The sequence below is a fragment of the Leptonychotes weddellii genome, chromosome 6, assembly GCF_054177405.1.
Source record: "Leptonychotes weddellii isolate Sample4059 chromosome 6, ASM5417740v2, whole genome shotgun sequence".
In the NCBI taxonomy this organism is placed as follows: domain Eukaryota; kingdom Metazoa; phylum Chordata; class Mammalia; order Carnivora; family Phocidae; genus Leptonychotes; species Leptonychotes weddellii.
The window spans coordinates 66,231,671-66,242,483 of record NC_138374.1 but is presented as its reverse complement, the minus strand read 5'-3'; positions in this window follow the sequence as shown (position 1 = coordinate 66,242,483).

Here is a 10,813-nt window from a genome sequence, read left to right as displayed (position 1 = left end):
CTGGGTGGAAGACTGCATTGACTGTGGGCGGGGGGGGGGGGGGCAACATAAAGGATCTTTTTGGAGTGATGGAAGTGTTCTGTAGCATAATTGTGATGGTGGTTACGTGATTGTATCCATTTGTTAAAATCTGCCAAATTGCATACTTAAGGTTGGTGAATTGTACTATATGCAATACGTCAATAAAGCTAATTTAAGAGAAGAAAAAATGAGGAAAGCTTCCAAAAAGAGGTAACAAAGAGGGGAGCAAGGTCTTATTAGTTAGGTTAACTAGGCAAAGTACATAACAGCTCTGTGCCTCTATTTCCATACATATAAGGTAAGAATAATAATACCTAGTCCACAATAAATGTCAGGTTTCTTCTTCCTTTCTTTTGTCCCTTTTCATACCTTCAGACTGAGCTGACTATAAATCAAGACTATCATTTATGGGTGAGATACAGTGTTCTTGCTATAGTCCCTCTCCCCAAGGTTGTCAGATGGAAATAGTTGTCTCTATAAAGGAGGGTTTTCTTCTCTATAGATAAGAAGACTCTCATACATTATTGAAGAAGCCCAAATTGACACATTTTCAGAGTGGAATTTTATAGTGTGTAACAAAGTTTAAACCCACATGCATTTTCCTTAACAACCGCTTCTATAAACCTGTTACAGAAGTGCTAGCAAAAAATTGCAAACATATCTACGTAGAAGGACGCACATGGCAGCTTTGTAAGAGCAAAAATCAAAAACAATCTCAGGCTTGGTTCAGTGAGTTGTGAGACCTCTATTCCCTGGAATACAAGGAGCTGACAGGCAACGTAAATGAGATATGTACATACTGATATAGGGAGACCTACCCAACATATTGCTAAGAGAAAAATCTATGTGTAAAGCAATATGCATGAAATGATACCATTAAAAAAAGAAAGTGTGAGGCAGAGCTTGCTAGTTGTTTTTTAGTATCCCTGCTTTATTTCATTTAGTGATAGAATTCTGGTCTCCTGCCACTCCTGTCCATTTTAAATGGGCAGCTAAAGACTACATTAGCTTGGGTGGGTATGAAGATCCCAGGGGGCAATGTAGCTCAATCCTGCATTTACATGGACAGACAAAACATCCATTTTAGCCAGGTTTGGCAGAGGGTCTAAATTCTGGCCAATGAGATGTGAGAAGTGACACATGGAACTAAATGGTTACATCCTTCAAAAGGAAGTTAGTTGTTCGCTTCCTGTTCCCTTCCTGCAGCTGGACGCCAGAGATAACGCTCTGATGCAGACAAGGACCTCTTCTAGGAGATGAAACTTCATGGAACAGAGGCTACCTGCCCACTCCTCCAACTGCTTCTAGAAAGAGGAAGAAACTTTTATACTGCTTGAGCCACTGTAAGTTTGGGGTTTCTATTACAGCAGCTAATCCTATATCCTAAGTAACACAGTATATGCTTATAGTCTTACCACTACTGATAATCATAACTATCACACATCTAGTGCTTATTATGTGCCAAGCACTGTTCCAGGCAATTCAGTCATAACTTATTTAATCCTCACAGCAACCCTATAAGGTGAGTTCCGTAATTGTCCCTATCTTACAGATGAGAAAACTAAGACACAAGGAGGTCAAGGAACTTGCCCAAGGTCTTCCAATAAAAGTAGCAGAGTTGGGACATGCACTCCAGAGGCTAGGTTCCTAATATAAATCCCAAATTACCTCTGGTTATGGAATATAACCAGAGGGAAGGAGAAAGTTTCCTTTTTACATTATACGTTTCTGAATGTTTGAATTTTTTATAACAGTCAAGCATTATTTTTGTAATTTATAACAGGAAGGGTTTTTCCTAAATCTAGATATTTTGGTGAAAAATAACCACAATGGAGAGGGGCACCATTAATTTAAAATACAACTAAAAAGAAGAAGAAAAAATTCACTTTTCAGGTCTAATTGCTCAGCCTCAAAGAGAGCAGGAAAGCTGCTCTGTGGTGAGCCCTAATATTATAAGACAGTGGTAATGGATGGATTTGATGCAAAGACGCAGAATACGTCTGAAAATGCTCTGCAAATGGGCTAAACCAGCCAGCTGATGCTGCTGTCCAAACAATCAGTTGGATACATTTCTCATTTTTCATCATTTGTTTTGCCATAATATATCTTCAATGTAAACTTAGAAAGGAAAAAAAAAGACCCTCTCAGTCAACCACTCCTCCCTTGAGAGGGTCTCAGGCATACAGTCTCTCTTCACATTTGTAAATATTTAGCCCTCTAGTTCCTGGAAGAAGATGAGTCTTGACTTTTGTAAACCTTCCTGTGCTGCGCAACAACCCTGTGGGGTGTGTGTGCTGAGCCAAAATATCGCACCATATTTGAACTGAAATGAGTGCCTTGCTGATTGTTTTAGTTTCAGCTCTTTTAACTGGATGAAAGTACTTTTTTTCTTTTTTAATGCAATTACTGGGTTTGCAAGACTAAAAGGACTCAGGAGTTTCTGTCCATTTGCTTATCCACAGAGCTTCTAGGTTGAATGGAAATGTGTGTGCATTACATAGAACCCCATGTAAGCCCCAAAGCCAGCAGGTTTTAAGTAAAAAGTGTATTTTGCACCTTAGTTAGACCACTTACAGAAAATATTTTCTTTTTAGGTTTTTGTATTAGGTTAAAAAGAAAAAACTACCCATTATGTCCCATTTTTTAAAGATAATATGTTAGTAACAGTTTCATAACCACCGTTTTACTCATTTGCTTTTTTTCTTTTAACAATATGACAATCAGCTGTGCTTTTTTCTTAGTCTTGTCTGTGGAATAATGTCATCTGAACAAATGAAGACTCCATTTTGTGGGCAACAATTAAAAATTATACTTGTTTCGGGTGCCTGGGTGGCTCAGTCATTAAGTGTCTGCCTTCGGCTCAAGTCATGATCCCAGGGTCCTGGGATCGAGCCCCGCATTGGGCTCCCTGCTCGGCGGGAAGACTGCTTCTCCCTCTCCCACTGCCCCTGCTTGTGTTCCCTCTCTAGCTGTGTCTCTCTCTGTCAAATAAATAAATAAGTCTTTAAAAAAAATTATACTTGTTTTAAGCATGTATCTACAGCTATCATTTCCCTTTCAGGACCTTTCTGAATACTGAGAATAATGACCATGGTCTCCCATATTTGATGCTAATACCCCAGGTTTTGTTATCTAGTTGGCTCATGTCTGGGTGGTTCTCATTAAGGAGACTTTGCTTTAAACAGGATAGTTCTTGCTCAAAACCAGTTCAGTTTGGTAAGAATTTCATGAGCACCTACTATGTGCTTTCTCCTGTGGTAAGACCTAGAAATAAACCAGGAAAACAAAGTCTAGTAAGGGAGAAGGACTCTCTTTTTTTATCAACACAATGACAAAGATATAAAAGTAATACTATTCCAGGACATGAGTGATAAAATCTGTTTTTTCCATCTTTTAATTAGTTTATTCATATAATTTAAAATAGATGTTGATGGTTTTCAAACTACTACTAAATTTATATTTCTCTCTTTACTTTTCAAAGAGTGATGTGACGTTTCAGAATGCCAACATTTATGACACTCTGGATGTTACATACTTTGCTACTATTTACATTTATTATCAAAGTTTCATGGGGTTTTTTTTGTTTTATTTTTACATAGAAGGTAAACTTGTATTTTATTTTGTCCAAAGAGGGGAAAAGAAATCACCTTAACATTGCCTTTCCTGTTGTTGCAGTCACAGTCCCCTCAGCCGGCCAGAAAAGCCATCCCATTTCTGCGGTAGGCACTTGTGAATGGGGAAAGGGAGCCAGTCTTGTGGCTTAACAGCCTCTCTGATGTGGCAGGGCTGGATGGCATCACTGTTTAGCCTCAACACCACAGGCCGCAGTGCTCTTTTTTCTTTTCCTTTGCTTGGTTTTAGCTGAGTCTTGTCCAGCTAACGAAAGGTTTGTCACAGCACAGAGATGGCCCCAGGACTGTGCTTGCAAGCACGGGAGCAAGCAGGAGCTCCGGGACGGCTCACAAGGGATCCTGATATGGTTTTTCCTGAGTGCTGTGATCCAGATGATGGAACTGCTGGTGTAGGAGGAGGCGTGTTCTCAGGAGACTCTAGGTAGGACTTCACACAAGACCCCTCAGCAGAGTTGTGATAACTGAATGAAGGCTGCAGAATGGCAGAAAGGGGTCTCCTGCCTTGGTTGCCATGTCCTGCCTCACAAGAAAAGCCAGGTCCACTAACTGTGCCACTGTTTCATTTGCAAAATATACACAAAAATGTGCAATGAAGTATGCAGTTTTGTATAATTCTTTTTTGAAGTATGCGGGCATACCATTACTTCCAGGTTGTAAAATACTATAGGTTCCAAACATGCATATTTTAGGTAAAGAAATGATACCTGAAAACTAGTCATATTGTAAATAAGCACTTTGTTCTAACATCTTAGACTAATGTTATACTCATATGAAAGTCTTTCCATAGACTTGCCAGGCTCTCTAATTAATGCTTATGTTCTGTAAAAATAGCAGTAATACATAGCAATTTTTCCAAATGCTTTTTAATCACAGCGCAATAAAAGACATATTCTAATGCTTTTATACAGCAGAAATAGTCACACTTTTAGAACTAGAAAGCAGAAAGCCTTTGGACTCAGACCTGAGTTGCGTCCAGGCTCTTCCACTTAATGCCTGAGTTGGGACATAGGTTCCCACTCCTGGCGGCACCTCTGGGTGCTCAAAAGTAGGAGGACCAACGATGGGAGGAGAGGAGGAAATAGCCTCGCATAGTCTTCAATGAGTTCCTCAGTTGATTTAAGGATGTCAGGCTACTTTTCTTCCTCATTTGTATAAAACATGCCAAAACCCACTTCACAGGGCTGTACCGCTAATGACAGAAGTTCAGTGAGTGCTACTTGGTACTGCCAGTGGATTTAGACTAGTACTCCCCCGTAAAGCGGAAAGTTAAACACCGGTAGGTCCTACTACCAGTTTATTGCCTGCCTCACCTCACCACAGTCGTCCTCCTGGGGAAGGGGCGTTTTGGGGACAGCTGGTAAAATTGGGGACATTTGTGTTGCCTGGCATCTAGCGGATGGAAGCCGTATTTGTTGCTAACCAGTCTACATCGCACGGAGCAGCCCCTCATAGAACTATACCAGACGATGGTGAGAGGCCCTGGGTTTCTAAGGGGAAGCTGGTCCAAAGGGCCCTCGCTTTCCAGGGTCTGGCAGCCACCCAGCCGCCTGTCTACTTCCCCGACTAGCATTTAGGACTATACCTTACCCATGTGATGTGGCCTCACGTACTCACAGCAAGCCAGGGATCCTCATGCGCAGGCACCAGCAGAAGGACACGGCCTGGCGGGAGCACGCGGGCGCGGGGCCTGGCGGGAGCACGCGGGCGCGGGGCCTGGCGGGAGCACGCGGGCGCGGGGCCTGGCGGGAGCACGCGGGCGCGGGGCCTGGCGGGAGCACGCGGGCGCGGGGCCTGGCGGGAGCACGCGGGCGCGGTCATCCACAGGCATAGTCAAGTCTGTCTTCTAAGAGGCGGAAGGGCAAAGAAAACCCAAGACAGAAAGTAACTGAGCAGGATTTGAGAGATGAGCAGGAGATCATACAAGGCTGGGACGAGAAGCGGTAGGGCTCAGGTGCAGAAGGCTGGAGTGGCCTGTGCGAAGTGGGTGTGAGAGGCGGGGAGGGCCTTGTGAGCCATCCTGGAGCTCCTGCTTGCTCCAGTGCTCGCAAGCACAGTCCTGGGGCCATCTCTGCTGTGACAAACCTTTCGTTAGTCTGTGGTAATGTTACCAGTGGGAGAGTCTGCGTCATGTGGATGCAGGTCTCAGAGGTTCTTGGATTCCCCATGAAAGATTTAGGTGAGATCCACGCTCAAATAAAGACAGCCGGAAGGAAGGTAACAAGCACAGAGCAGTTTATTGACAGTACACTCTCAAGGTGAGAGAGCGGACAGACCCAGAGGTCGCAAATGCACCGGGGTTATGTTTGCATAGATTATGGGTCATAGGTAGGGCGGTCTCCGACTGAGGTTTCCAATCCTCTAAAGGAGTCCTACCAGGTGGCAGGGGAAGTTTTTGGTCCTGCAAGGTTCTTGCCAGAACTGTCATGGCAATCTTCCCCCATGGGGGTGGAAATCATAATGTAAATATATGCTAATGAAGCGATACGATAGGTCACCCGAGTGCAGAGGTTGAAGAGGAGGATGCATGTTCTGCACCTGTGGCTTGTGGGTCTTTTAGGTCCGGGGTCTTGGAAGCCACAAGGCCATGATGTTGAGGGGTCTTGGAAGCCACAAAGTCAGGATGTTGTGCCCACAGACTTCTAATGTGTAACCTCTTTATCACCAAGCACAATCTATAACTATACATGTAAATATGAAGTGAATTTTGTATAAAGCATATTTATATAAAGTGAATTTTTCATGGTAAATCATGTTCAGTTAAAAAGACTCTTATTCTGAAACTATATCATTCCTATATTTTGGTGTTAAAATGTTCCATCATTAAGCAATAGTAACAATAAAAAGTTGGCAATTCAACATTGGCCCCCTCAATTTTTGCTTAAAATCTCATAGGTCTAGGGATTCCACGGTTCTGGGAGTCACTAAAAGAGACACGAGGGAATCAAATTGTCCTTTCTGAAAGCTCACACTGGCAGTAGTATGGAAGATGGGAGGTAGCAGGCCCACTGGAGAGAACTGAGGATCAAGATAAGAGTTAATGAGGCCCAACTCCCAAAGTCCATTTCTGTTTCTATTTCAGCATAGAATGCACCCTCTTAAGCCTGAATTCTGGCAACCCAAGTCATAGTGGGCCTGGATATGCCTGAGGGTGCCCTAGAACAGAGCCACCTGCATTCCCTTCCTCTTGATACACACTGATTGGGGGGTGGAGGGGAGGTCCTTCCTTTCCCAGGAAGTGGTTTATTTTCCCACCTCCAGTAGAGATCCTGAAAACAACCAACCCAAATATCCAACCCTTTCTGATGTGGTCCTTTCAAAGCCGGAACCTTTCAACTCTAACAGGAAATCCTTTATTTTTTTCCTTCATTTCAAATCTGAGAGGTTACCTGAATGTTCTAGTGGAGTTTTCAGTTCTCCCTTAGAACCAAGGCCCTAAAGCTGCTTATCAGCCTGTATTCCTGCCTCTGGTAAGGAGCAGTGACAGACCTGGGTCAAGCCATGGCCGAGAATCAGGTGGAATGACTCTGGACAGGGGCTGATATCAGATCCTTTCTGGTTTAATTGGGAGGAGCAGAATGGAATCAGGCTCAGGACATGAGACAGAGTTCAGGGACCAGGTGTTACCCCTGAACATTCCTTTGCAACAGCTGCTCTTCTCCTCACATCCCAAACACCACAGAAGTGCACATACACATGTGCACACATAAAACACATGAGTATACACACTGACCCCACCTACTACTCCCCTCTCTCACTCTGTCTCTAGCCCTACTGGCCACTTCACATACCAGGCATATTCTGACCTCGGGACATTTGCACTGACTGTTCCCTCTGCCTGGAATACTCTTCCTCTGCACAGCCTCATGGATTATTCCTTGACTTTCTTTTAGTCTTTGCTCAATTGACACCTTTTTCATTGATGCTTTCCCTCATCATCTTATTTAACATTCCTACTTCCCTCCTACCACTACATTCCCAGTGTCCCCACTTTTCTACATTTTCCCCATAACACTAAACCTTTCTTACATATTATATAATTATATGTATTTTCTGTCTCCCTCAACTATAATGTAAGTTCCATGACAGAAGGAATGTTCATCCATTCCATTCAATGCTATATCCCTAATGCCTAAAACCAGGAATCAGCAAACAATAACCCAGGGTCAAATCCAGCTCAACCCTAGTATTCGTATAGCCAACAAGCAAAGAATGGTTTTTACATTTTAAAATATGATAAACACACACACAAAAAAAACTTTACTAGATTTTGGTGAGAGAAGCTGCTTCAAGAGTTGAGGACATTACTGGGGCGCCTGGCTGGCTCAGTCAGTAGAGTGTGCAACTCTTGATCTCAGGGTTGTCGATTTGAGCCCCACATTGGGTTTAGAGATTACCTAAAAATAAATACCTTAAAAAAAAGAGTTGAGGACATTACTGGTGCACCTGGCTAGCTCAGTTGGTAGAGCGTTCTACTCTTGATCTTGGGGTTGTAGATTCAAGCCCCTCATTTGGACGTAGAGATTACTTAAAAATAAAAATCTTAAAAAAAGAAAAGAGTTGAGGACATTAGTTCTTGGCCTGCAAATCCTAAAATATTTATTGTCTGGCACTTTACAGAAAGATTTTACTTACCCCTGTCTAAAACAATGTCCAGCACATAGTAGATGCTGAAGGAACAAACGAATGAATAAGTGAATGAATACCATTTTACTTTCAGTGGAAGAACTCAAGTAGGAACTATGTGGCTGTGTTTAGGAGCAATTTGATTGTCAGTGTTATGTGGATCAAAGGAGAAGTACACAGGTTTTCTCTGGTTTATTAGAGGATATAGGAGGAAAGAGAAGGTATACTTAGGACAAAGTAAAAGGAAAAATAAAATAGGGAATAAATAATATTTATTATTTATTGGCAAGAGGGCAAGGAAAAGTGAGAAGAGAGTATGAAACCAAGGCATCATGGACGTGTGACACATATATCACTATTCCTCGTGGAGGCTGGGATGAACAATTCCAGCAAAGAAAAGTGCCTACTCCATTTGGTCTAAAGACGTTCATTGACCAACTAATGTGTGCAAGGCCCTACACTAGGCTCTAGAGGAAAATTTAGAAATGATATATAAATGCCAGTTGACCAGAGTCTTATGGACTTAGGTAGTGGGTTTCAGACTCTGGCCAGCATCAGAATCCCCTGACGGCTTGTTAAAACACAGATATGGGGCCCACTCGTAGGGTGTCTGATTCAGTAAGTCTGGGGTAGGCATGAGAATGTGCATTTTAACAAGTTCCTAAATGCTGCTGATGCTGCTGGTCCCACATTTTCAGAACCACTGGGCTAGTGTCCCCTCATTAAAGAGGTCTTCCTCCAGTGGTTATTATTATCAGATGGATGCAGAATGGGATATAACAAGTAAATGAGTCAAATAAGAGTTATGTAACTGGCAGGGCCTCCAACTGCAGTGTGTGTTGGCTATACCCTCCAAGGGCTACACAAACTTGGGTAGTTTCAAAGGAATCCATTTCTAGATCCTCAAGGTCTATTGCATTCCTTCCTTAAAATGATCCACCTAGGGGGCCCTGGGTGGCTCAGTCAGTTAAGTGCCCAACTCTTGGTTTTAGCTCAGGTCGTGATCTCATGGGTCATTATCTCATGGGTCACATGGGTGGTGAGATCGAGCCCTGTGTCAGGCTTCGTGCTTAGTGGGGAGTCTGCTTGATGACTTTCTCCCTCTGCCCCTCCCCCCACTCGATCTCTCTCACTCTGTCTCCAAAATAAATAAATACATCTTTAAAAAAACAAAGAAAATGATCCACCTATTTCTTGTGAGTCTTAAGCTATTTCAAAATAGAAGTTATTTTAAAAATGGGAAAAAGAATAGAACTATGTCCCATTTTTAAAATAGAGGATACAAAAGTCATTTATAATAGAATCATCCTAATGCATGTATCATTAGCATGTTGCTGATTTCCTTCCAGTCTTTTTTGCCTGGATATATGTTCTTACATAGTCATAAACATGATGCACAGACTTAAAAAGAAAGATATGGCTGAGAATATTCAGAAATTTGAGGTGTCACACTGTGTCTTGGTTTACTAGGGCAGCCGTAACAAAGTACCATGCACTGGGTAGCTTAAACAAGAGATATTTATGTCTCACAGTGCTGGAGGCTGGATGCCCAAGATTAAGGCATCAGCGAGGATTAGTTCCCCACTGAAGCCTCTCTCTTTGGCTTAAAGATGGCTCCTGTCCTGATGCCTTTCAACATGGTCTTTTTTTCTGTGTGTGTGCACCCCTGGTATTTCTTGTGTGTCCAAATTTCCTCTTCTTATAATGGCCTATCCTAATGGCCACAATTTTAACTTATTTCTTTAAAGGCCCTGTCTCCAAATACAGTCACATCCGATGTACTGGGGCTTAGGACTTCAACATGTGATGTTTAGGGGAGATACAATTCAGCCCATACACGCTAGTTTTCCTTTTCTAGCAATCTTCTCAAAAGTACCCTCCTCTCACTTTACAAAAGAAAGGCATTGTCTTCACCCATGCCAAATCCTGCTTTGGTGCATTGACTTGGACTATGAACACCTTTTGGGCTTCAAGTAAAAGAATGACTCAAAACACTAGTGTGGTGTTGAGAAAGCCTGCAGCTTTTACTATGGATAACAAATCCATTTGCCCATCAGATGGTTTCTGATTCTTGGGTAGAGGACATGCTTAAGTTGTCACCTGACATCTACCTTCCATCCCTCCTCCCATCACCAAAAATTAGCCCTTTGCCCTACACACACCCTTAAGGCTGGCTTGTCTTTATGAATTATTTTTTTCTTTCAAAAATTCAAACCTGCCCTTGAATTTCATATTAATCTGATTCAATCTGTAGTCAGACATTGAAAAGAGGGTTCACAGGTATGATTTGAGGAGCTTTACATTTAAAATTACAACACATTTTAAAATTGAGAATGAGAATAATATAGATGGGCGCAGAGGATCTAAGACCTTCAGTCAATTGCCTTCCACTCCACTGCCTCCAACAAACTGGGGAAAACTAACCAGCAGTGACCTTTTCAAATGACTTATGCTTATAATAGCATTGTTCGGTGTAAAAATTATCTAATCTAGAATTATTTACTCTATCTAGACTAGATAGATATTTCAATTAATAT